Source organism: Hypanus sabinus, chromosome 2, assembly GCF_030144855.1.
Source record: "Hypanus sabinus isolate sHypSab1 chromosome 2, sHypSab1.hap1, whole genome shotgun sequence".
NCBI lineage: Eukaryota > Metazoa > Chordata > Chondrichthyes > Myliobatiformes > Dasyatidae > Hypanus > Hypanus sabinus.
Window position 1 is genome coordinate 154,324,766 of NC_082707.1, and position 27,695 is coordinate 154,352,460.

At 38.9% G+C, this 27,695-nt stretch overlaps 1 protein-coding gene across 2 annotated transcripts in view; it reads right to left on the reverse strand.

Moving 5' to 3' along the window:
- Positions 1–26,400, reverse strand: part of daam1a (dishevelled associated activator of morphogenesis 1a) — a 168,496-nt gene extending 142,096 nt beyond the window's left edge. The window contains exons 1-2 of one of the 2 annotated variants that reach the window (XM_059956979.1): positions 26,265–26,400; positions 25,724–25,845 (exon numbers count right to left, since the gene is read on the reverse strand). The gene's annotated coding sequence lies outside the window, so the exon portion shown is untranslated. The remainder of the gene's footprint in view (positions 1–25,723; positions 25,846–26,264) is intronic. The other variant, XM_059956987.1, reaches the window with a different exon arrangement.
- Between the last annotated feature and the right edge of the window lie 1,295 nt (positions 26,401–27,695).

The window sequence follows — 27,695 nt, forward strand, 5'->3', positions numbered from 1 at the left end:
ATATATATATTATATATATATATATATATACACACACATACATACACACACACGCGCACACACACTCACCAGGACCCACAATCTATGCAATCTCTTCCAGTCTAGTGCATCAATGAGCCACCTCCACTTCAAACTGGGAAGTTCTTTCTTTCAACTTATTTTGTTAAAAAGCCTGAAGCTAAAGTCCTTCCTAACCAATTTATCTTTTCTACCACACCATTATCTTACAAATCTTCCACTTCCACACCCCCTTCTAGACGGGTGGATATCATTGCTATTAATTACCCTAATATAATTTCAGGTTTTTAAAGTTATATATTAGTACAATGATTATTTCAGCAAGCCCAGGGAGATTAAAAGGGAGTAGGAAACAGAACCCAGTCACTTTTAGCTGCATATATATCCCCAGACCCTTGCCCCACACTTAAAGATTATCCAGCTCATCTAGATCTTAAGGCACTTCAACTTTTTGATTACTTTTAAATTCAATTCTATTTCTGAACCTTCCATTACTATTTAAATAATCTATATAAATATAGCCCACAAGTCTCTTTGGGCCTCTGTTGCTTTTATGCTTTCCACCATTTTAAATGCTTAGTTCTTTCTTATGAACCAAAGTACATGACCTCACACTTGCCAGCCATTAAATCCAATTGCCAGAGTTCTGTTCCACATAATTTATTAAAATCTTTTTACATCCAAACAAGTTGCTCAATGTTTTCCATCCAATAAATTGGAACTTTGGGTTCCAGAATGCAAGCAAGAAGAATCAGAATTGTATAACATAGAAAAGGACTCTTTGGCCCTACTAATCCATGCCAACCAGGGTGGCTTCCTGCCTGACTCGTTCCATTTGTCTGAGCGTTGCTCTTGCTCCTCAAGTTGCTCCAGTTTCCTCCCGCATTCCACAGAGTATGGGTGTAACTGGGCAGTGCAGACTCATTAGGCCAGAAGGGCCTGTAACCATGCTATACCTCGAAATAAACAAACACTTCCTATCCATGCATCTACCCGAATGTGTTAAACAGATGGTACCTACCTCCATCATGTCCTCTAGCAACTTGTCCCACATAGCCAGTACACAAAGTGCAATAAAGTTGCCCCTCAGGGCCACTTAAACCTTCCTCTTACCTTAAACCTCTCCCTCTAGTTTTAGACTCCCCTTAACATGGGAAATAGCCTGTTGTGATCATTCATCTTATCTATGCCCCACATGATTTTATACATCTCTACAAGGTCACCTCAACCAAGGGGAAAAAGCCAAAGACTACTCAGCCTCCCCTTTAGGTTGAGCCCAACCCCACTCCACCCCACAGTCTTGATAGCACCCTTATGAATCTTTCCTGCACTGTGGCATCAGCATTGAGCTTTCCCAATTTAGGTTATCCTCCTAGTGGTGGGCTGTTCCTACATCTTTCTATCTATCTCTATCAATATCTATCTAATCCTCCCTCAATCCTACTAGGGGAATGACCTATGAGGGAACAAAAAAAAAAGGTCTCTGGCGCTGAGTCTGGCTCTGACTGAGGGAAGTGGTGCATTCAATCAGTGTGCAAAAGCCAAAAGCTTATGGCATCACTCAGGCAGATTTATTAATCTCCCTCCTACAGGCCGATTCATCACCACCTTTGATTCGGCCTATGACAGTGGTGTCATCAGCAAACTTGAATATGGCACTGGAGCTGCGCTTATGCACATAGTCGCAAGTGTAAAGTGACTACAGCAGGGGGCCAGGCACACAGTCTTGTGGTGCACTTGTGCTGTTGGGAATTATGGAGGAGAAGGTGTTAACCCGCTGTCTTTTTCTGTCCTTTACAGCACCAGAACTTCACACATTTGGATTAAGAGAACTAGGGGACACAGTTCTCAATGGGCTGAAATCCAAACACAATGATATAGGTCCTAATTAATTCTGCTTCAACATGTACAAGCCAGGGTAAACCATCACCTCCTCTTTACCAATTCTACTGGAACATTTATCAAGCAAATAATTTTTGATTCCACACAAAGATGTTCCTATTGTTTACATTCTGTGCAAATTTGTGCTACTTTATAGTGCTTTAAGTGGGACACATTTGTCTTTAGGCAATGAACTATTTTTTTCTAAGAGAGACATTGAAAACCAAAATAAAACAGCAATACTGTCACGCAATTTCTGCATTTTCACATTAATGCTGTCATGCTATGCCTAATGCACTCAACAATTAAAGCAGAAGAACACTGCCAAAAAGGAGGAAGTTTGGTGCCAGGAAGGCAAGGGAATTGTTTGAGTATAATGCCTCATTGCTGCATTCTAATGTACTGATGATTATACACTGAACTTTGCTTTAGAACACTACCGTAGCATGACCTACAATATCTATCTTTCTTCTGCTACAAATTTAACTAGCAAGCTCAAAAGGACATTTTGATACCATAATATTTTGAACAATTTGCTCATTATCTATCTTGAAATAATAGGCCAAGTAGCAACATGACAGGATACACTCAATTTTATTCCTTCATAAATGTAAGACATAGTATGTTGGGTAACTGCACAGAGGAGGGAAAAAAAAGTATAACATTAAAGAATTATTATTTTTTGTTTACTTATTTAGAGATACAGCACAGTAACAGGTCCTTCTGACCCATCGCACCTGTGCTGCCCAATTTCACCAGTGACCATATTAGCCTCCTTATCCATGCATCTTTGGAATGTGGGAGGAAACCTACACAATCATGGGGAGAACATACTAACATCCTACAGAGAGCAGTGGAACTGAACAGAGATCACTGTCATTCCAATAGCATTACACTAACCGCTACGCTACCGTAACTTTGCAGTAGATAGCCACCAGAATCGCTTTTTAAAGAAATAAGCATCTGCCTATTCGCCTGAATTAACTGGAGAATACAGTAGTGAATTAGCACATCTGAAGGAAATACTGTTAACAGATAAATAATGGTTAATTGGTCCTTATCCAGGCTAGGCAGAAAAGTATTCCAAGAAACATCTGCCTAATTAAGACCATATTGAAGTCGTACACGATGGAGATCAGTGTACATAATATAATTAACCACTTTATCGTCAAGTATCCATGACCAAAAATAATTCTGGCTTACAAGCGGCGGAGATCTTTCAAACTACTCGTTCTGTTTTTATGCCCAAACAGTTCCTCACGTCTAGTTTGAATTAGGAATGTCACAGCTGCCTGTCATCTCTGCCAGTTGGAAACTTTTCAGCATAAAGCATCTTCTAACTAAATGTCCATTATTTCCCTTTGTTATTATATTCAAGAATCAGACAGACTTGTACAGGGACAAGGACAAAAGAACAAGGGAACTGCAGTAGGAATAGACCAGCTGCAAAATTTAATAAGATTATGCCTGGTCTTTTCTCTCAGCTCTGTCTTACTGCATTTCCAGTTGATTCCCTCTACCTAACAATTTATCCATCTCAGTCTTGCAAGCGCTCAGCAACCGAACCACCACAGGCACTTGGTGGTTGAGAATTCAAAAGACACACGAGCCAGAAGATTCTTATCATAATAGCCAGCTCCACCCATTCCCAACTCACAAACCTCACATTTGGTTCAGGAAACATCAGTCAGGGAAAGCATCACCCATGCATCCAACTTATGAGATCCCGTAATCAAGCCCCATTATTCTTTTTGTTTTAATAAGATCACCTTATCTCCCAAACTCAAAAGATCATTAACCAAGTCTGCTTTCTCTTTCCTTAAAGACCAATCTTCCACAGACCACTCATCCTAGAAATCAATCTCATGGATTTTTTTTGGTAGTGTGGAAGAGAAAGGCTACATTGAACACTTCCAAATGGCAATATGTTCACCATTTAAAACCAATTTATGTAAATATCATGGATACTAGGCTAAATGGCTTTCTAAGTCACAGAGGGTGGAAAAAAGTCCTTTGACCCATACTGACCAAGATTCACACTCAAGTTAGTCCCATTTGCCTGTATTTGGATCACAACCTTCTAAAACAGGGGCTCCCAACCTGGGGTCCATTGAGCAAAAAAAGTTGGGAATGCCTGTTCTAAATCACTTCTATTCATGTGTCTTTTAAATGCTGTTAATGTACCTGTCCCTGCCTCATCCACTTCCTCTGGCAGCTCATTCCACTTACCTGTCAAACTCTGAGTGAAAAAGTTGTTCCTCAGTTCTCTAGCAAATCGATCCCTCTCACCTTAAACCTGTGTCCTCGAGTTCTTGATTTATCAACCCTGTAATAAAAAACTGTGTACACTCATCCTATGACCTGTACTCACTGGACCTCTCCATGGATTGTCACCTTGTCATGGTGAAGCTTGTGTAGTCCTGAGATCCCAAGAGCGATGCCATCCAGAGTTATGCACCTGGTAGGGTCACCCATGGCGGTAAGGTCGAGGGTGAGGTCCCTGACAAAAACAATCCAACCAAGACCTCAACAGTGGAACAGGCAGACGAAGTTACTTCAAGCTCAATGACTGTGAAGGCGGATGAAGGCTGCAACAACTCCATCAGCTCCAATCGTCGTGGTTTCCGCGCCACTGGAATCAGTTGGTCGATTTGTGAAGTATCGTGTGCTTCTTGGAGTGCAACATCAAGTACACGTTAAACAAATACACATACAGGCGTCTTCGCTCTGTCATAGGTCAACGGAACGAAGACCATCATCCTCGACCTCGGGGGATAGCCATGACGACAACAACTCACCGCAATTTTGAAGAATGCTGGGGTATCTCAATGAAACCTACTGAATGTTGAAAGGACTGGACAGGGTGGATGTGGAGATGTTGTTTCCTATGGTGGGGGTGTCCAGAACTAGAGGGCACAGCCTCAAAAGTGAGGAGTGACCCTTTAGAAAAGTAGTAAGGAGGAATTTTTTTTTAGTTGTCTGTGGAATGTTCTACCACAGACAGCTGTGGAGGGCAACTCCGTGGGTATACTTAAAAAGAAAATTGACGGTTTCCTGATTGGTCAGGGCATCAAAGGTTATGGCGTGGAGGTAGGTGTATAGAATTGAGTGAGATCCAGGATCAACCACAATGGAATGGTGGAGCAGACTCGATCGGCTGAATGGCCCAATTCTGCTTCTATGTCTTAGGCTCTTATGGACCCCATAATCTTATACACCTCAAAATGATCAACCCTCATTTCCCTATGTTCCAGTGAAGAAAGCTCCAACCTACTCAACCTTTCTCTAAAACTCACTCAATAAATTCCAGGTAACATCCTCGTAAATCTCCTCTGCATTTTTTAGCTTAATGGCACCATTTGTACAGAAGAATGACACAAACTGAACAAACTTTTCCTGATGCAGCCTCACCAGCACCTTGTACAATTACAACATCTCAAATATTTTATTTTAGCTTTATTTTATATTTTTTGAAGATGCAATCTAAGTTGAAATGTTGAAGAAAAGGAAGCATGATGAAAACTATGGTTTCACTTGCACTGATGAACGTGACAGGACACAAAAGCCACAGTGTTTCTTGTACGGAAAATTTTTGCGAATGTAAGTTTGAAGCAGCAAAACTGAAAGAGCACAGCACGTCTGCCCACCCTGAAAATGGATGCTGGTTTTAACACGCAAAGGAAGCTCACTTCAAAAAAGCTGGGACATTTCCAAAACTTGGATTTACCATTTCACAATAAGCTTTTCTAGAACCATCCTATAAAGTTGCTTACCAGATTGCCAATAAAGGGAAGCCCCACACTAGACTTTACAAAAGCCATGTGCACTGGAAATGGTCGAGCTGTGTTGTGGACTAAAACAGAGCAAAGAACTGGAAGTGGCTCCCTTATTAAATAATGTGATACGTTCTAGAACAGTTGATACTTTTAACATATTGAAGTAGGTCATTGAGCAATTGGCAGCCTCACAATTCCCATTCAGTATGCAACTGGAAGAAATTACATACATCTCTCAATGTAGTCAGCTCCTTGTTTTTGTTCATTATGTGCACGCTGACGCCATCAAAGAAGAATTCTAATTTTGTGAGTCCCTTTTGGAAACTACAAAGGCCAAAAATGTTTTCGAAATGGTAATAAGTTTTTTTTGCCAAACAGAACTTTGACTGGAAAGAAAAACTTCATACTCTCTGCACAGATGGAGTTCCTACGATGTTTAGTAATACATCTGGTTTTGCTGCTTCAGTGAAAAAGGAAGCCCCTTGTGTCACCGTCACTCATTGTTTTTTTATTCAGATATGGACTGGCAACAAAGACACTTCCAACAACCCTGAAGGAAGTTTTGTCAACAGTCATTAAAGTCATCAAGTTTATTAGAAGCAGGACTCTGAATAATAATTTTTAACCAACTTTGTCAAGAAATGGGTACAGAATATGAAGTACCTTTCTACCACACAGAAGTTCACTGGATTTCAGAAGGACAAGTCCTGAAGCACTTACTTTAACTAAGGACAGAAGTTTCACTTTTTTCTGAAAGCAAAAGAAAACCTACTTTTGGAACAGTTTGAGGAAAAAAAGGATTGTATCCATCAGTCGGCTTACCCGGCAGATATTTTTAATTGTACGAATGAAATAGTTTTTTTCAATTCTAGGTCCTCCTGAAGTCACAATTATCGATGCTACTGACAAATTACAATCTTTCTTGTCTAGCTGCCAATATGGAAGAAGAGAGTAGAGGCTAATACTTTGCAAACTTTCAAATGCTGGAAGAGAACTGCTTTACCAAAATGGAGATCAGAAACAAAATTCTCTGTCAATTTCTTTGAAGAGAGATATCTGTGAATACCTGGAAACAGTTTAGAACTCTTTCAAAAATTATTTCCATCTTGATGGCATTAAAGTTCAACCATGGATCCACAATCCTTTTCTTTCTGATATACACGTATTGACAATGTTAATCTAGCGAAAGATGAACTCACTGATCTTAGGACAAAAAAAAACTTACTACAGCTAGAGCTTTAACTCAAAAAGATTTGGACAATCCTGGTGTCCTTTGAGAGAGGCCTATCACTGTTTTGTAACGTGAACTAATGTTTTATTCAAGCTAAGCAACAACAACCTTCTCTGAGATAGGTCTTTAAAAATAAAATATAATGTCAACTTCCATATATTTTAAATGAAAAGAAGCACATATATTAAAATATCACAAATGTTTGTTTAAAAATTTTGATAACTATTTCCATATAGTTGGTTTCTTTTATTTTATATAAATACATTATTCTGAGAGGGGAACCACAGGATTCACCAGACTGCCAGAGGGGTCCACGGCATAAAAAAGGTTAAAAACCCCTGTTCTAGAGCAATATCAGTTTACTTCCCTCCTATAATCCACATTAATTTATCCTTTCTTTGCCACTTTGACTACTGAATCACATGCTCATCTTTAACTGAGACAAGGTACTAAAATGCCTGAACTTTTTGCAATTTATGTTTCCTTAATATCCAGTAAATAATAAAAGAAGCCAAGGAAACCATTGGGGGTTCCAATTTACCTTCCACCTTGCTCGAGGAAATAATATGCACAGAAAATAAGGTTTCATGCATGCCACATTGCTTCATGTTTTGAACCACTGTTCTTTAATGTATTTTCACCTCTAAGCAAGTTGACAAAATACTTCAGTTCTGTACATTGCTCTTGTATTGTCCATCATATCAAAATTTCTCAGCCTATATCCACAGTCACACCCTTGACTTCACATTCCAATTTCTCAGTGTTCCCCTGTTCCCACCCACAGACAGGGCCATCATTTACTACTTCCAAGTTTTTGGTCTTTAATTCAGTCCCTTATTTCCACAGCTACTGATGTGTTTAATATCACCTTTACTTCTACATTTGATAAGCTGGCCCCATCAACAGCTTTCCTCTTATTCTTGTCTAAGCTTGTCACTTGAAAAACCATATTCACTGCTCCTTTCAATAAGATAAAGAATTAAATAAAGATTGAATGGGGGACAAGAAGATTAACGACTAATTGCCATATTTGGTTGGAGCACAGAACATTGCTGAGCCACACACTCATCTGCCAAAACTGCTTACAATTCCAGGAATTAGCACGGAATACAAATTAACTTCCAGTTTCTTGTCCCTGCTCGACACAATCTTCCAAAACCCCTCACCCTTCACCCAGGTCAAGTTCATTCAGACCATCTAATCTGCTATCTCTGGTGCATGTCTAGCTTACAGAAATAACTGAGAAATTTCCTCCCAATAAATATCATTTAGAAATTAATACACCAGTGGTACAAAACATGAGGCAATGCAGCATGCACATAACCTGATTTTCTACCCACCTCATTTCCTCCACTGTCTGCTGAATCTGCCCTTGTACAGCAAACCCACCATTCCAGGAATCAAATGGATGAATTGAGACAAGATCCCTTTCACTACAGCAACTGCCTGAAATAGAAAAATTCAAAATCTTGTCCATTTCACCTCAAGATGAAATTTGGATCACATTTTTCTCCATTATGAAGCCCACACATTTCCACCTCTACAACATAAGAGGTCTTGAATTGGAGCAAGGCCACTATCAATAACATAAGAAGCTACCTGGTAAAGACTGACTGGGAGCATCTACTTGCAGGCAAGTATTTGTAAAGAGGGAAGCATTTCAAGGAAAGGGGCAACACGGTAGCGTAATGGCTAGCGCTACACTTTATAGCACCAGCAATCAGAGTTCAATTCCTGCCACTGTCTATAAGGAGTTTGTATGTTCTACCGTGACTGCATGGCTTACCTCCCACGTTCCAAAGACATACCAGTTACGGTTAGTAAGTTTCAGCAATGCTATATTGGCACCGAAAGCATAGCAACACTTGCAGGCTGCCCCCAGCACATCCTCGAGCCTCACCGTGTACTTCGATGTACATATTACAAAATAAAGCTAATCTTTAAAAAGGAAGTTCAAGGTGAATTTATCATCAACTTATAGTACCCTGGGATTCAATTTCTTGTGGGCATTCACAGTAAATACAAAAAAACGCGAAAAAAATTCAATGAAAACCTGCAGGTGCCAAAATTTGGGACAACAACAGTCACTGGAAGACCTTTGTAAGTGAAACAGCATTTATGTATGGGGTGGGACCAAGAAAATGTTGGTGATTCTTTTCTTCCAATGTGTGTGTATGTGTACACACACACATATACACACACACACCCTTCTCCCCCCACCCCCCCCCAACGGCCTGATGCACCAAGTTTCTCCAGCAGATTATTTGTTGCTAATGACAAGCCTGCCAAAAGGTGAAAAATGTACAGAGGCATTAAATAGGAAATTATAAAGATAAAGTGGGGTCATGAGAAATCACTGACAGACAGGATTAAAGTAAATCTGAAAGGTGCTCTGTAACTATAATGCCAAAGACTAACCAGGGAACATACAGGGCCCATCAAAGTCAGGGCAATGTGTGTAGGATCCAGAAGATGTAAGCGAGGTCATATATTAATACATTTCACAGGTATTCACAAGCAGCCTTTGTCACTGGAGAATTCATTGACGGGATAGGTAAAAGCCTAATATAGATCTCCAGTAACAGAGGAGGCAATTGATGCCTAGGCAGGCTTAAAGGCATATAAAGTCCCAGGATTGAATGGGATTTATCCTAGGCTGCCACAGGAGGCAAGGGAAGAAATTGCTGGGGCTCTGAGATTTTTAAATCTTCGTTGGACACAAATGTTGTACCAGATTAGGCACTAGCCAGAAATCGCTGACATTCACCAGTGCCACCTTAAAGATGGCTGAAGGAGAGCAAATACAAGGTTCCCTTTGTCAAGAAAGGCAGCAGGACAGACCTGGCAAAGCCTGGTAACCATCTGTGTTTCTGTGAGCCCAATTCCAACAGTGAGGAACATTATAGAGAAATTAATCTGAAGGACAGAATTAAGGATCACCTGGAAGGCATGGGCAGATCGGAGATAACAGAATTTAGTCTTGAGCTGATCCTATCGGACCAATTTGTCTCCTAATTAAATTCTTTGAAAATAAAGTTAAGTGTAACAGAGGGCAGGGTTGTAGACGAGATTTATTTGGACTTTAGTGAAGCCATTTTAGTGGTGTCCCAGAAGGATGGATGCTGGGACCCTTGCTGATTGTGATATACATGAATGACTTGAGTATAGAAGTAGGAGGCAGTTGCCATTAAGATTGTGAGAATTGTTGATTTTGAAGTGTATTCTTAGGGTTCAGAGAGGTAATAACATTTTCATGAAATAAGCTGAGAAACTGTAGGTGGAGCTTAATTCAGAAAATGCAAAGCAGCATCACTGAGGCTGGGAAATTCACCATACAAGTAGAATCTGAAGAGGAGCAGAAGTTTTGATTTTGAGTACTAGTCCAAAGATCCTTGAAGGTGACAACATAAGAAGATGATATGGTTAGGAAGACACGTGCAATACTGGGTCATTAACTACTGAAATAGAGAGGTTAAGCGCCAATATTATGAAATCTTGTAGTTCTAGTCACAATGCAAATAGGAATGATGGTATAGTGCTGGACAGGATAAAGAGAGGACTTGGCAGAATGTTACCAGGGACGAAACAGTTCAGTTATGAATAGAATCTAGCTAGGTCTGTTCTCCAGAAGAGGTTAAGAGAAGACAGAACTGAGATAAACAAACCGTGACGGTATAGTTAGGGTAGACTGCAGGGAACTTCCCCCTCCCCCAACCATATAAAAGATAGATAAAACTAGAGGAGACTTGCTTAGGGCAAGCAGGGATAGATTCAGAAGTGATATGGGGGTGGGGGGAAATCTTCATCACACTGAGAGAGGCCAGAAAGTACTATTGCCTGAGAAAATGGTTGAAATCAGGTCATCGATAACACTTAGGTAATGTCTACGTAAATATTTGAATCATTTCAATGTTGAGAACAAGAGATCAAGTATTCATCAAAAGGTTTCATACAGAATGTTATGAGTTGAGCTAAATTGGACTGTTCCATTCTATAACCATTAATGACTTCCTCTGCCTCAGCCCAACCATTATTAAGCCATTATCAAAGCCTTTATTTTCCTCTGACCTCAATTACTGCAATCCATCCTCAGATACTCTACTCTTCATGACATAATTGTCACTTCTCTTTCTGGATTATATCATCTTCCATTCACCCATCACTACTGCCTACTGATCCATATTGGCTCCTGGTTTTAAAAAAGTCAAGTTTTTAAAATTCTGAACCTGTTTTACAAAAGATTGTGTGACATTTTTTTCTAATCTAATCCACCCCTTTAATCTAACAAAATACCTACAAACATCAAATTCTGGCCACAATCGTCACCAACTTTAATCTTCTTCCCACCTTTAGATAGACTGTATCATGACTGTACCACTTTTTTCAATTTTTAGGTCATCTGGACAATGACTACCATGAACCAGCCTGGAGCATTTTGCCTTGAAAAGAACTAGTACAAGTAGCTGGACTTAAATGCTGTTTTACTTCCTCACCACTGGTCTGCCTCCCAGGCCGTCTGGTCAGATAAATTCAACACAGTTCAAAAGCAGGAGAAACTCACATCACTTTTGTAAAAATTGTTATGAAGGAATTGGGTCAACGTTATTGACTTTTCAATCCTTCATGTGTTATTATTAGATACTTATTCTTGTCTAATCAAAAAGACGTTCCAGCAACAACTTACAATCAAATAATCTCCTTATGTAAAGGACGAGATGATTTTGGACTCAATACACACATAACAAAATCTTTAAAATAGCATGACGGTAAAGAGGAATGTTACCAGTAACTACATGCTAAAGTACAAACAGAAATGGAAATGGAAGCTAACTGATCTGTTAACTTCCTTAATTCACTTCTATGCCAATGGTGAGAAAATTCCAGCCCCAGGTATTAAACTACTAACAGAATCACACCAACAGAAAGAATCAAGCACTACTGACTAATTAATTTATCCGCCACGTTATAAAATGGAAAACAAGTGATAACGTGAAGAAAGAAATTGCTTAAACATTTCTTTTAATTTAAGAACAGCTGAGGTTTCTTCAGGAATAGAATTTACCTTGCAATGTACACATTGTAAAGTATTCAAGCACAGGTGTTATATGGCACAATTCACAACCTGTCAAGATTTCCTGAACTACTGTCCTAAAATTAACTGTTAATTGCTATTAGTTATGATCTCTACAAACTAAAGTACATCCACTATCGTTATACCCCACATCACTACCACATAAGATAGATCTGATCTGCACTTCGGCTGATTATTATACAGTCGGCCCTCCTTATCCGCGAATTCCACATGCGCAGATTCAACCAACCGTGGAGCGTGAAAACCAGGAAGTTCTCTCTCCAGCACTCATTGTTCGAGCATGTACAGACTATTTTTTCTTGTCATTTTTCCCTAAACAAACAACTATTTACATAGCATTTACATTGTATTAGGTATTATAAATAATCTACAAATGACTTAAAAGTTCAGGCAGTCCACCCGGGTTATGAATGAGTTCCGTTCCTGAGTCCGTCTTTAAATCGGATTTGAAGTCGGAACAGGTACATCCTGTATTATTTAGCGTCAGTTAGTCAAATGTTTTTCTTAGTATATAGTACATATTTTACCTTTCTATGCATATAAAACACTTAAGAAACATATGTTTTAATAACAATAATTTAACCACTGCCTTGCTTAGTAATAACTGTAACTTTCATCAGGGAAGGACCTTTCATATTCTCCATTAAAATCACCGCACTGATACATGTTAAAAAAGGGACTTGAGCATCTGCGAATTTTGGTATCCGCGGGGGTCCCGGAACCAATCCCTCGTGGATAAGGAGGGCCAACTGTAATAGGTGATCAAGCCCAGACTTTAGATGGCCTTCCAGAGAGGGTATCTATTGTCTACAAACAGAACATTCATACCAAAACATTAAAATTTCACAGCAACCTGCATGTCCAGATTTCTCAGTCTTAAATCCAACCTATCCTGCTCTAAAAGCAACTGCTTTTACCCCTTCCTCCAAAACTAACCTGTGATAAGGAATCACAAACACATGAAAATCTGCAGATGCTGGAAATGCAAAGCAGCACACACAATCCTGATGAAGGGTCATGGCCCAAAACATTGAATGTTTGCGCTTTTCCATAGATGCTGCCTGGCTTGCTGAATTCCTCCAGCATTTTGTATGTGTTGCTCTGTAATAGGGAAGCCATTTTGTCTTTAAAATTGTTTTCGACTCCTTTGCAATTATCCCGACTTACTGCCACACTACCTGCAATCATTTCTTAATAAAAATGAAGGAAAACAGACAAGACTTCAACAAAACGGGTGCATTATATGACAAAAAAAATGATGCTGCTCAATATTAAATGTTACCATTATTTTAAAAAAAGGTCAACGTACCCTCCTATTGAATTCTACTGTGCACTTAACACAATTGAGAGGTTTGGTAAGTAGAAACTGTTTACAATGACACAAGGTCAGTGATTAGAGAGCATCGGTTTTAAAAAGGTAAAAGGGAAAAAAATTCTGGGATGAAATTAAGAGAATTTCTTGTGATGAAAATGTGACAGAAATTGAATTGTGAAATATAATTGTGTTAATTGACTTTCATAGGAAAACTATACGCATTCCTGACTGGACAAATCTGCACCACCATTTCAACAGCCTGCACATATAAGACGAGTAAATTGAGCTGAGTAATTTTATAACTTAATGTTAAACTTAAGAATTTCACTGTAATTTTTCAATTCCTGTATATCTAAGCAGAATTTTTAAAACTGCATGAAATGTAATCTTCAACTATTGTTGAAAATTAATGTAATAAATCAAGATGGATACACAAGAGACTGAAGTTACTGCAACCTGGAGCAACATCCAAAGTGCTGGAGGAACTTAGCAGGCCAGGGCTGACCTGCTGAGTTTCTCAGGCAGTTTGCTTTTTGATCTCAGGTATTAAACTAATTTTGGTCTTTTTTTTAAGCCTAAACTATTCAACATGCAAATATAATCTAAAGTTAGTTTAAAAAGTGAAACATTTCTTCATGTTTCCTGCTGAGACTAAAGTGTGGAAATATACTCTATTATACTGAAGCAGTAAACAATACTGTAAGTAGGGTGTGCAAAGCAGAGTTATTGGAGAGTTACTTTCCAGAAATACTCAGTGTCATCGTACCATAGAAAGGGGGAATAATTTACCGGCAACCCTTTTTTTAAACTTCTGTTGAACTTATCTTACATTTTAGCAAATAAATAGTTTACCCATTGAAAACTAATTGTTGTGATTAAAATCAACAATGCATGAAACGCTGGGAGTTCTCACTGTCGGGTACTTAATAGTTCAGTAACGTTTGAGTGGTACTATAAACTTACTGTTTGACCAGTTTAAACTGTTTAAACTGTTTGTTTACATAATTCATGATGGGTTATATGTAAATAGGTGAATGGCATATGTCATTACATTACCAAGTCATTTGTGAGTGCCTTAGTGAAACAAAGGAAAAGAAAAATTAAATAGACAAGTATCCTGATTTCTTTGCTTTTCTTTCAATTAGTTTCTGGAGTTAGAAAACATTACAGTAGCAATGAAAAAGCTTTAAAATTAACATGTTGATGTGTACCAGGTTTTTCTTCAGAAGGGGGCAAAAAAAGAGTTCAAAAAAGCAGGAAATGCACAAAATCAACAAGTAACAAGGAAAGCCACAGACAGGTTCATAATCAGTGAGTACCAGGTGATAATAATAACAAATTTTAAAAAAGCAGAAATGGCTGGCTACGCCAGATAGATAGACAAGTTCAACTGCACAACAGATAATTGGATGATCAAATGAAGCAGTATTTTGAAGCAAATAGAACAGCCAATGAAAATGAGTGCCAGAGTTTCTGAGTGCAACGGGTGGAAAAAGCATAGTTTGCTCCAACCAAACCAGCCAAAATGAGCTTTGCTGATATCATGAACGTAATGCAGGAACATTTAGAACTGAAACCATTGTTGATTGCTGAATGCATTAGGTTTCATAATTAGAATCAAAAATAAGGAGTCTATTTCAGTTTACATGTCTGAATTGAAGAAATTGTTCAAGCATTGTCAGTTCAGTGATGGGCTTAATGGTGTACCGAGAGATTGCTTATTTTGTGGAATCTTAGAAGAAAACTTTCAAAAATGGCTCCTAACTGAAGCAAGACTCACATTTAAAAGAACGGTTGAAATTGCTGTATCAATGGAAACAGCAGTCACAGGCACAATTGAGTTACGGTCAAGAATGAAACTAACCTTGAACCAATTGCAATGTTTAAACAGAAACATAACTGGCCAAACAAATTGTGTTACCACTGAGGCAGGGGCTGACATACACTGTGAACAATCCAGGTTAAAAGCGAAACATGCTTTTACAAAGTAGGACACATACAAACAGCATGCTGCAGTTTCAAAAAGAGCACTAATCTGCATGCCATTGAGGGAAAATCTGAAAATGATGAGAGTGGAACAGGACCAGGTAGCCTTGAGATTTACAATGCAAGAAGTAACAAAAGACAAGCAATAAGGCTTACATCAAAAATGACCAGCAAATTAATTAAAATGGAATTGGACACTAGCTTGGCTGCTTCAGTCATTTCACAAAATAAGTTTGAATAAAGCATTTCAAAGATACTGAACTGAAGCCTGCAGATATCCGTCTAAGAACAAATTGTAGAGAAAAGATCATTTTGTGGGAATGACATTCGTAACAGTAAAATACAACGACCAACAGGCCATATTGAGCTTGTATGTGATAAGAACAGGAAGGTCACCCATTGTAGGGCTGTGATAGCTGCAACTTGATTGGAGATCCATCCACCATTTGCATGCCACATCCCCTGCACTACAGTCAACTGAAAGCAAATTAAGAAAAGTACTGTATAATGTCACAGCAGTGTTAATGAATGCCATTGGATAACTATTCCTAATCATGCCAGGCTTCTCCAAATGTTTATAACTCCTGTCCCTATGAATCCTTCCCAATAAATTGCCCACCACTGAAGTACGATTCATTGGTCTATAATGTTTAGGACTTTCCAACCCGCTTTCTTGAGCAAAGGAATAATAGTTGCCACCTGCCAGTCATCTGGTACTACTGCAGTTAGTGAGGATGCAAAGATCATAGCCAAAGGCTCCGCAATCTCTTCCCTCACCTCCTGTAGAAGCTTTAGGTATATCCCATTTGAACTTATCTAACCCCATGTTCTTTTCCAAAGGCTCCAGTACATTGTTTTTCTTAACATCAACATGTTTTAGCATATCAGTCTGTTTTACACTGTCCTGACAAATGCCCAGGTCCTCTCACTGGTGAGTACTGAAGAAAGGAATCCATTAAGGATCTCTGTTAACAAGGAAAAAAAGTCTGCAGATGCTGGAAATCCAAGCAACACACACAAAAATGCTGGAAATCAGCAGGCCAGGCAGCATCTATGGAAAAGAGTACAGTGACATTTCGGGCCAAAACCCTTCAGCAGGACTCTGCTAATTCCTGACTTCAGGCACGTTTCCTCTTCTGTCCCTGATCAATCCTACCATCACTCTAGTCATTCTGCTGTTCTTCACACATGTGGAATACTTTGGAGTTTGCCTTAAGCCTTTTCACCAAAGGCCTTTTCATGTCCCTTTCTAGCTTTCCCAAGTCCCTTATTAAGTTCCTTCTTGGCTGCCTTGTAACTCTCTAGACCCCTGTCTGATCCTTGCTTCCCAAACCTTAAGTAAGCTTCTTTCTTCCTCTTGACGAGATGCTCCATATCTCTTGTTCATCATGGTTCCTTCACACTACCATTCTTTCCCTGCCTCAACAGTACAAACCTATCCAGAACCTAACTCCCTAAGCAACCACCATATTTCCATTGCGTATTTCCCTGAGTACATGCATTCCCAATTTCTGCTCCCAAATTCCAGCCTAACAGCATCATAATTCACCCTCTCTTAATTAAATACTTTCCCATATGTCTCCCTCTCCAAGGCTATAGTAAAAGGTCAGGAAGTTATGGTCACTGTCTGCAAAATGCTCATTACTGAAAGATGTAATACCCAACATAAAGTACACTGCAGATGTTGTGGTCAAAGCAACATGTACAACACGCTGGAGGAACTCAGCAGGTCGGGCAGCATCCATGGAAGCGAGCAGTCAATGTTTCGGGCCGAGACCCTTCATCAGGACTGAAGAGGGAGGGGCAGGGGCCCTATAAAGAAGGTAGGGGAGGAAGGTGGGAAGGAGAAGGCTGGTAGGTGCCAGGTGAAATACCAATAAGAAAGATCAAAGGGTGGGGATCAAAGGAGATAGGCAGCAGTGGTGAAGAAGGAATGTAAGGGGAAAGCACTATGTGTAGTAGAAGAAGGCAGAATCATGACAGAGGTGATAGGCAGCTGGAGGAGGAGGCAGAGTGAAACTGGGATGGGGAAGGGAGAAGGAGGGAATTACCGGAAGTTGGAAAATTCAATGTTCATGCCAAGGGGCTGGAGACTACCCAGATGGTATATGAGGTGTTGCTCCTTTAACCTGAGTTTGGCCTCATCATGGCAGTAGGGGCCATGTATGGACATATCTGAATGGAAATGTGTAGCAGAGTTGATTGTCTACCATCAGATCCAGTATGGTCTCTCCTCTAGTCAACCTGTCTACACATTGTGTCACAAATCCTTCCTGGACACACCTAACAAATCCTGCCCCATTCTGCCACAATGTCATACTTCCATGTTCTGACCCATGCTCCATGCTTATTACCTTCATTCTGGATCTTCTTGCATTTAAAACACATTTCAACTCTGACCACATCGCTCTGACCACATTTTTCCCAATAAACTCCCTATCATTCCTCACAGGAGTCTGTCTACCTGTATATCAAGTGCTCCATCCTCTGTCCCATCACTGTGGTTCACACGTAGTTTAAACCCTCCCCAACAGCTCTGGCAAATCTGCCCAAAGGGATACCGATTTCCTTCCGGTTCAAGTGTAACCTACCCTTTTTGTACAGGTCATGTCTTCTCTACAACAGATCTCAATGATCCACAAATCTGAAACCCTCCCAGCTGCACCAGTTCCTCAGCCAAACATTCATCTGCCAAATCATCCTACTTAGCACCGCTGGTTCTATCATGCCTTGCCCTATCTGTAGTTATTCAAATAAAGTTTGCTTTGATATCAAAGATTCAAAGTACATTTATAATCATGGCATGTATGTAGTACACAACCCTGAGATTAGTCTTCGCACAGACAGCCACAAAACAAACACCATGGAACCCAATGAAAAATCATGCAAAAATAAATTGTACAAACAGCAAAAAAAAAGTGAATCACACACAGTAAATTAAACATTAAACCACAGAGTCATTGAAACAGTCTAGGAATGCTCAGTTTAGTTTAATTCAATCTAGTGCTGTGTCATTCGTTGACTGCAAGCCACACAGCCATAATCATACTAAATAGTCATTAAAAAAAGAGTAACTAAAACACATCATAACATGAACTGCAGAGTCCTCTAAACAAATCCAATCCACCAACTGTGCCAATCAAACCTCACCCGAGACTCCAGCGCCTTCCTCCAGCAGCAGCAAGTGAGAGGAAGAGGGGGACCGGTCATACGCAGGCAGACGGTGCTGAACACCCACTCGCCTTCCACTCTCGTCCTCGTTGATTTCAGTCTTGTTTGACATCTTAATCAGTGAAACCAGCAAGAAATGGGCTCACACCCAGTCTCCCAGCTTCTTGGCCTCCAGGTCTCATACTCCACTCTAAACCATTATTCCTTTGTGACCATTCCAAAGTATGCATCCTATGAAGCTGGCTATAACTCAAGAGTACTTTTACACTAAGTGACACCCTTTCAAGTGCCACCACTTAGTAAGTCTTCCTGGCTGCTAATCTAGAAACCCTTACTGATTTTTACATTTGGCTTGTAGCAAGCTGAATAAAAAGTAAATTTGGAAACTGGTAGCATCAGCATGGATCTAGCTTGCACTAAAACGGCAGGAGGCTGCCAAGTGTTCCCACAGGAAGCAATCCAAAGAACTTAAAAGAGATATTGCTATAAAACAATCCAAGTGAATTCTAGGAATTTCATATATGATGACTTGCAGATAGCTATGAAGATCCAATCATTTTGAAAAGATGAATTTGCAGATCTGATGGGCTATAAAGAATGCAAGGATCTGGGATAAATGCAGAGAAGTGTCACTAATGTAAAAATAGAGTCATGCTCTTATGGGAATTCAGAACTGTGATATGGAGCCAAGTGGCCATCTCCTGCCTCTTTTCCTTAAGATATGCTGAAAGGCCATAAAATAAATTCCAATTATGCTCAGCAATGTGCAAGTGTTTGAAGAATTCCATTAATGGAGGCCTATTTTTGGCAACCAATCATCACAATCTGTGGCAGTACCATTGAATCTAAAAGACATCCACTGATGCCAAGTTTACAAACTCCTATCATTTTGAAAGACTGCACTTTTCTCTAAACATCACACAAGGGTGTCTACCCAAAATGTTCATCTTACTCCATCCTCTCAATGTCAGCAAAACAGGAGCTGGTTTCTGACTTCAAAAAGGAAGGATGTGCACATGCCCCTGTCTACTAACATCGTGACGGTTGAGACCTTCAAGTTCGAAGGAGTGAGCATTACTAATAGGCTGCCTTGGTTTAACCATGTTGACACCAAGGCCAATAAAACTCACCAGAGCTTCTAGTTCCTCAGGAGAATGAAGAAATTTGACATGTCCCATCCAGCAATACTCTATTATTGCTTTACCTTGTATTGTCTCAATGCACTGTTGTAATGCACTGATATATATGACGTTTTCTCTGTATCTCAGTACATGTGACAATAATAAACCAATTTACTTCTGCTTTCTTTGCCCATTTTGCATTTCTCCAAGTTCCACAGGTTTCAATAAATTCAAAAAGCTCTTACAGATCCTCAAGAGTCTTCACCTCTGTACACGTTGACATGCAGAGAGTTCTGCAGTTCCAACATCCTTATCAGAAAATCTTGAGGATTTAAAGTCCATTCAGCTATTTTAAATATTAACAATGTAGAACAGTAAAGATGATGTGAGCAACAGGACCTTCATACCTCTCATTAATTGCATCAAGATTGTTAACATGCTATTAGGGATTTCAAATGCCCATGGTATATACAACAATTCCATCTCACGTCTTTCACTAATACAACTCACTGAGGGTTGTTCAGTTATAAGAATATTGGTTGGAAACCATATGGTTCCCAGGCACAAACTCTGCTACACTGCGCAACTACAACTGACATTTTAGCTGTCAGTAGAGAGCTCTGCTCCCAGTCGTTTGTGTTTCTACAGAACATTCAAGGAAGCCCAACTCCATCAAAACACCTTCAACAGTAATCTGACAATTTTAGATAGAAAGTGAATGCTGTTCCACAGATCACCCATGTATTTTATTCCACAGTACCAAGCCCAAAGAAGGAGAAAGATCCAAAAGTCAGATTAGGATCTGACTCAAGTTCAACAGCTGTGTGATATGATTGCAAACCGGAACCATGGTAGAGAAACACAAAGTATATTAGTGCATTGGTGCTTTTGGTTCTGTCAGGAAGCATGCACTATGCTTACTGTTCAAAACTATATCCTTCCTGTACTGATAATTGTCTTCATTCCACTGCTTCCCATTAACAAATTTGCCAGATGACTGCACAGGAAAGTACTGCACAGTATAACACATGTCAATATACTCCATCACAAAATTCAGTAGAAAGAAACACTACACATATAAGTAATCTCGAACTTTTACATTGCTATTAAATGCAATCACTTCAGCAAATACACTGTGCTTTTTCACTGAAATGCCATTATTCTTACACCAAAAATGATAAACATGTAGTCTTCAAAGTAGCAAAACAACCAATAACAAGAACTACAGAAAAATTATATACAATTCTATATGGATTTTCTCAACATGGAAGTTAAATGTATGTATCAATACAAGTATCACATTTCAAAACAGGTTGGTAATCTCCAATCTGATAACGTTGGCTTCAGATACGTCTGCACATTACTGGAATTCACCCCACTGCCCACAGATGATTCAAGAATTCATCAAGAATGTAATTACTTTTTAACTACAAACGAAGCCTTCTAAATGTGAGCTGGTTGAAATATAACTAAAGATAGAATTAATTAAAGTGGAAACACATATTATTAAAAGTTTCTTGATCATGATCAATATTCCATTTTGAAAGAAATCACCCCCATCTTTTGCTGTGTCAATTACACACTCAGTAGTTAATCACCAACTCCAACTCATGTCAATGTGGAAACAACAAATAGAAAAACTAGAAATATGAAGTAGGTCATCCTGTAATGATCAAAAAGGCAAGTGGCATTCAAAGTTAAAAAGATAAATAAGCATTTATGAAGAAATAGAACAAAAGGAAAAGCATTTGCAAAACATATATTGCAGACTCTTTTGTGGTTAATAAGCTGAATGACATCCAACTTGCTCGAAGGAAAGACAGGAGAATATTCATTGGTGCAAGAGTTCACACTCATTAAAACATCATACCTATAAACAAGAGGGAGAAATATCCAGGCTTGCAATGTGACAAAAGAAGGAAACCAGAATTAAAGCAAGGAGCTAAACATCTGGAGATTTTTAAAATATAAATTAATTTTCAGGAGCTGGATGACACCAGCAAGGTCCATTTTGCCCATTCCTTATTGACCTGGATCTGCTGGTAGTGGCGAAACATCTTCTGGAAATGCTGCAGTGTTTCTGATTAAGGTCATCCCATTGTGCTGATGGGCAAGGAAATTCTGTTTTTCAGACCAGGCAACAGTGAAAGGCCAGTGATGCATTTCCCTGTCAGGATGGTGAGGGACTTAGAGGAGAACCTGTGGGTGAGGATGCTCCCAAGCACCTGCTGTACTTGTTCTTTGTGATGGTACAAGCTTCCTACTTGGAAGATGCTTTCAGAGTAACCCACACAGGTACTTTTTGTAGGTGCTGCACAGTGCAGCCACTGTACACCGGTATTGGAGGGAATGAATGCTTAACCAGTTCAATGGAGCAGGAAATGGCATTCTCTAGGTTGTAGTGAACATCAAATAATGGGCCACTTGAAGATGTATTTGTTCAAAATTGGAATCGCAACCAATGACTTATGATCATAATAAACACGGGAAATTCATCATCAACTCCACCACCAACATACACCTGAGAGGAAGAATAGTTATCTAAAATTAATTCCGGTCATATAGACATTGTTGACAAGATTATACTTGTATAAGAATTTAGTCACTCATCAGCAATAATCAATTGAAAATTCTGCAAATTGAACTGGAAATCAGGTAGATATTTATGTTAGGAATAGAAACACAGTAAGTGCAAGGAAGTGTATTAACTTCCCCTTACTAATTAAAGCCTTTTAGTACATTTAAAGCTCAGGTTTGAAGACTTCTATTGATCAAGAACTTCACAGAACTTGCCACTACAGCTATACAAATTCATTGTAACTGCCATTCAAGAACATTATAAACACCCATATTTTAAAAAGATACCCAGACATAATGTAGCCTGTTTATCAGTACTTTTTCTTCTTCATAATAAATTTAATATGATCTGATGCTGTTGGAAGTAACACCCTAAAACTCCAACCACAGCTAAATTAAAGATAAATACTCTTCAAAGAATTTTGCATTCCATCACCCAGTTGACTTATTATTCTGTATTTTACCACTAATGTCATGGAATTCCTAATCAACAGCACCAGGGATTATTCTATAAACACTATCTGATTTTCTCTCTCTCCTTGCAACTTATCAGGAGATCACATTAGCTATACTTTGTAAGCAGTAATGTTTCCCTCACAGGAAGGTATGAAAAACGGGAAAAAAATGACTAGAATCAGAAATTGTGCACAGCAGTAAATGCAGATTGCAAAACTGATTCCCACAGCTAATGGACTCGCATTCAAGGACTACTCATCTCATGCTCTCGATATTTATTGCCTATTTATTTATATTATTGTTTCTTCTTTTTGCATTTGCAATTTGTTGGCTTCTGCACTCTGGTTGAAAGCTTCAGCTTAACAGTTGTTCATTGATTCTACCGTAGTTACTACTCTTTAGATTCAGTGAGTATGCCCACAAGAAAATGAATTTCAAGGTTTTATATGGTGGCACATATATACTTTGATAATAAAAAATTACTCTGAACTTTGATGATCTCACTTGGTGCAGTGTTGTCCAGTTGTTTCGTCATCACATAGCAATGGCAGCAATGCATCTGCGGCTCAGGTCAATCACCGAAATGTCAATTATCCTTCCCTTTCCCAACAAAGTTTTGAAGGTGGAACTTGTATATTTGCCATTAAGGTGGTTATAAAGAAAAGTTCATTTTTATAATAATTAATCTGAAGAACTTCAATGTAACACTTCCAGGAAACTATCAAGCGATAGCTCACTATATTTTATCCTACAAACTCTTCAAAAATATTTAAGGATAGCAAATAATACATCAAACATACTGCTACAGAGCAAAAACCTTATAATTTCAAGAGTGTGATTTGTGTGCAATTATCATTAATGAATGACAGTGAAGTCAAGAACACAATAAAAACATGTAAAAGCATTTTGATCATCTATTCTACAAATATCGAACCACAATACAAACTTCAAAATGGAAGGGAAGAAAAAAGTGACTTCCAGTAACTACAAGCAAATAAATTAATGATAAAATCAGTATTCCCAAAAAGAAAAAAAGTGCCCTCAACATATATTGACATTGTAACTCCAACTTCAGACACTTATTTTGCATTCAATACAGACAAACTTTCTAAGAAGTACTGTACAAGTTCAAGACCACTCTAGTTTCTTTTTGGCTCATCTCTGAAACCTCCATTGCTAGAATCAAGAAAAGTGCTGTAAGCTTATCAAATTAATCAGTTTCACACATCCTTAAAAACAAAACAATGAATAATTTTCTCAGAATATTCTTTCTGCCCCTGCCCTGTACCATGCATTTTACTGAGAGCTTTCTAAATGCTGCAAGTAAGCAGAACACAAACTATTCCACTATTCCAAGATGACTTACATCCCATAACCTTGAAATTAGAACTGCTCAACTTGCTACTGAAATATTTTAAATATAATTTTCACTTTCCTAAGTAGTATGAAAATTAAACTAATAAAATGACCTACAGTCATTCAGATTAATCTATTTATAGACTTTTTTAAAATCATGCTTCCTTCAGAAATTGCTCTGATGAAAGATATTTAATGGATTTGGAAAGCACTGTGTTATACTGCAGGACATTTAATAACTAAATACGGAAGTCCAAGTTAAGATGTTACTTCCTCATATAACATTAATGCAAACACAATTCAGTAAACTCCACTTCTGAGAATTCCATAAAAGTATCTCCAAGACTTTTTCTTTTAAATCATTACTTCAGAAAATAAGTTGTCAAAGAGTAGAACAGATTGTAAAACATGGTGCAATTTCTCAAAACTGCAATATCACATTGGTTATCATGTGATTACATCACATTTGGAGAAACATTACAATTATCTAAGCTATTGCTTGTGTTACATTCCCAACATGATTACTGCATGTTTGTAAAACAGAACAATACAGATTTCTCCTTGAAGAACTGGTTATTGAGGTATTCTGGCTTTCACTTTAAGGAGCTGGGGTGGCATTTCCAAATTGTGAACAGAACTCAAAATCTGCATTTCAATAAATTCAAAATACCTTGGTAAAACATTGCCAACAGATCTTCAGGAGTTGAGACAATGTCATAATCTGAACTTGCATTAACATGAAATCATAGCTAGCTTTCATTTAAAATACCAATCTGATATTGTTTAAAAATACAAGAACCTTACTCAACATTGTATTAATTTATACTGTCATAGATTGTTTAAAAAGTCAAGAATGCTTTGCAGCAAATAACATCTGCTTTATATAATCAAACAACGGTGTTATTCAGTATTGACTAATCTGACATTGCTCCTTATGCAAAAGTAAACAGCCTTCAGCCGAAACATCTGTCCATTTAGACAGAAGAGCCTCAACCATATCCGACTTTTAAAGAAAATGCATTTTATTCATAAAACAATCTCCAACACGATTCTAGTCAGCTGAACAGATATATACAGCTCTGAAGGGGCGAGACTCAGAATATACATAGGAAAACCTTGTTGCACGTTCAGACTTTTCTCTTTTTCGAAGTTATTCCCCTGATCGTATCAAAATCTTTCCTCTGGTGGTCTCACGCACAGCAGGGCACACCCAAAATGTTCATTCTGACACAAATGCATGCCTGACCACAGTAATGCCCTCAGCGTCCTCTAATCCTCGCCAAAGGTCCCTCGAACAGGCTGACACATTCAGCTGTGTTCTGCCCTTACCCCAATACCCGAATTCATTCCCTCGCCCCGTTTGACAATAGTAGATCCAGATCAGAAGCAATGTGTTTTCAGTCCGTTCACTGAAACCACAGCTGTCTTAAACATACCAGTTCTATTAAACACCACACCACAAGGAGGGTGTTGATTAGCAGAAACACGGAATCCGTTTACAGGTGATCGCCTTCACCAAATAACAGTTCCAACCAATAGGTCCTATAATCGGGACTATTTAAACAGCCCTCTGGTGTGCCAGCAGCACACTGCATTCTTTGAAACACTGAACAAAACGTTTGCTTTCCATCCTTTTCTAACCCATAACCCACCCACCCCCCTCCCCGCCCCACACAACAATTGCTAAATACAGACCCCAACCCCCCAAACCGCACACACCACTTGCCCGATCATGAACCTCACCTTAACAAAAGCATCCACTCTTGCTCTTCCACACGTTACAAATGACAAACAAAAGACGAGGCGCAGGATGGAACTGGGAAAGATTGATGATCTCTGACATGTGGGCTTGGCGTTTTAATTCCCTGAATCAGGAAAGAGAGGGGGGGAAAAAAATCAGCCTAACAATTGACACATTCTTCGCAATCTCGAAGCATACTCGGGCAGCCTGAAAAAAAAAACCCCGAACTCGTCTCCACACACGAAAGCAACAGCTGCAACGCCGTGGAATTTGAGGGCTCGGTTGAAAGCTGCCGGTCGGTGAAAGGCAGGAAGCGTGCGGGCAGTGTATCCTGACTGGAACTCACGCTGGTTCCTTTTGTTGCAGGCGATGCAGGCTCGTCTGACAATACCTCTCAAGCACGGAGCCCCGTGCAGTCCCACCCATGCTAACCTGAACGCTCGTTTGCTTTCCACCTACTTTTCCTTTATGTGTCGGCCAACACAATAGAGAGCCAGTTACAAATGTCACCCCCGAGCTGAAAATGAATGACTAAAAAATTACCAACAAATTCCAGCCATCCGTGCAGCAACGTCCATATTCTCTCCTCTTTCTTTACAAAAGGATTCAGTTTAACAATTTCCTTTCGCTGCAGGTGACATCATCCGAGTTTACCCATCGAAGACAGCAATGGGTTACTGCGCATGAACTCGGGTTGCTTTGCATTGTGGGAATTGTAGGAACAGTTCATTGGACAAACGGGAGCAGCGAATGGAAGGAACTACTATTCCCAAGAGACAGCGGTGCAGCTGTATTGTCAAACACTTGGATATTGGGTGTAGATAAGGTACTGGCCCCAGATGGTAGTTCTGCCCTTATTGGCTGTTTACAATGGTTACACTGTTCATGGGCGGTGATTTTTTTGTTGGGTTGTCACCCAGACTGTTTGGGGTTGGTACTATCACACCTGGCGCAGGAGATGGGCAGACTGGTACGCACCGCTGGTCTTAAGCATTGCCGCTCTGCCGTTCTAAAAGCTATGTATTTATTTTAATGAGGTTTCAAAATATTTGTGCTCTGATCGTGTAAGGCGTCACGCCTTATCTGTACCTTGAACACGCAATCGTTAATTGTTCAAACTGTCCTCTGAACACAAAGTTAATTATTGCTAAGGTCAAATGAGTGTTTTTAGTTTACCAAGGATAGGCATTACAAATCACTCAAAATAACATTTTGATATAACAATTCTTCAGGAAAACGATTTAAATTCAACTATGATTATGTTAATTGTCATCGGATAAAGGTCTGTTTGGACAGTCAGGTAGAAATATTCCCTCTGATCGACTCTAGACTGGGGCAATATGGAAGACACAATAAACCATATGGCTCTTATTGCATGTGTCAAATACATAGATGTTCCAAAGGCGTGCAATGTTATACGTATTTCAGGAATCTACGGTTGTTTACGTATATCCACAACATATTTATATAGAACTTTAAATAGTTATTCAATCTATCTGATAAATTACAAATCATTAAAATACACGTGTGTGTGATGCACGTATAACATTGTAAAAAAGGTGGAATTTTAACTGATTTAAAACATATTTTCACAAAACTGTTTCACACACACGTGTTCTTGTACAGTCTAATAGTCAATAGCTTTTTGCACTGCTTACTTAACATTTACTGGCCAGTCTTATGTTTTTCAAAGTAAATTAGAAAGTGCTACATTTTACTACTAGTAAAGTAATAGAAAGTCATGAAATAAGTATTGTTTACACAAACATAATCCATTTAGTATATCATTACAAAATAAAAATAAAAGCAATGTCAACATATATAGTAACATGCCACCAAAATTCAAAAAATGTTTGCAGAAATAATCTTCTATATACACTCAGAGCAATTGCATTTTTACTAAATAGATTCACAATATATCTCCAGTAAATTAAATTCATCCACTGTGCTATCATCTTAGATATACTCCAAAAT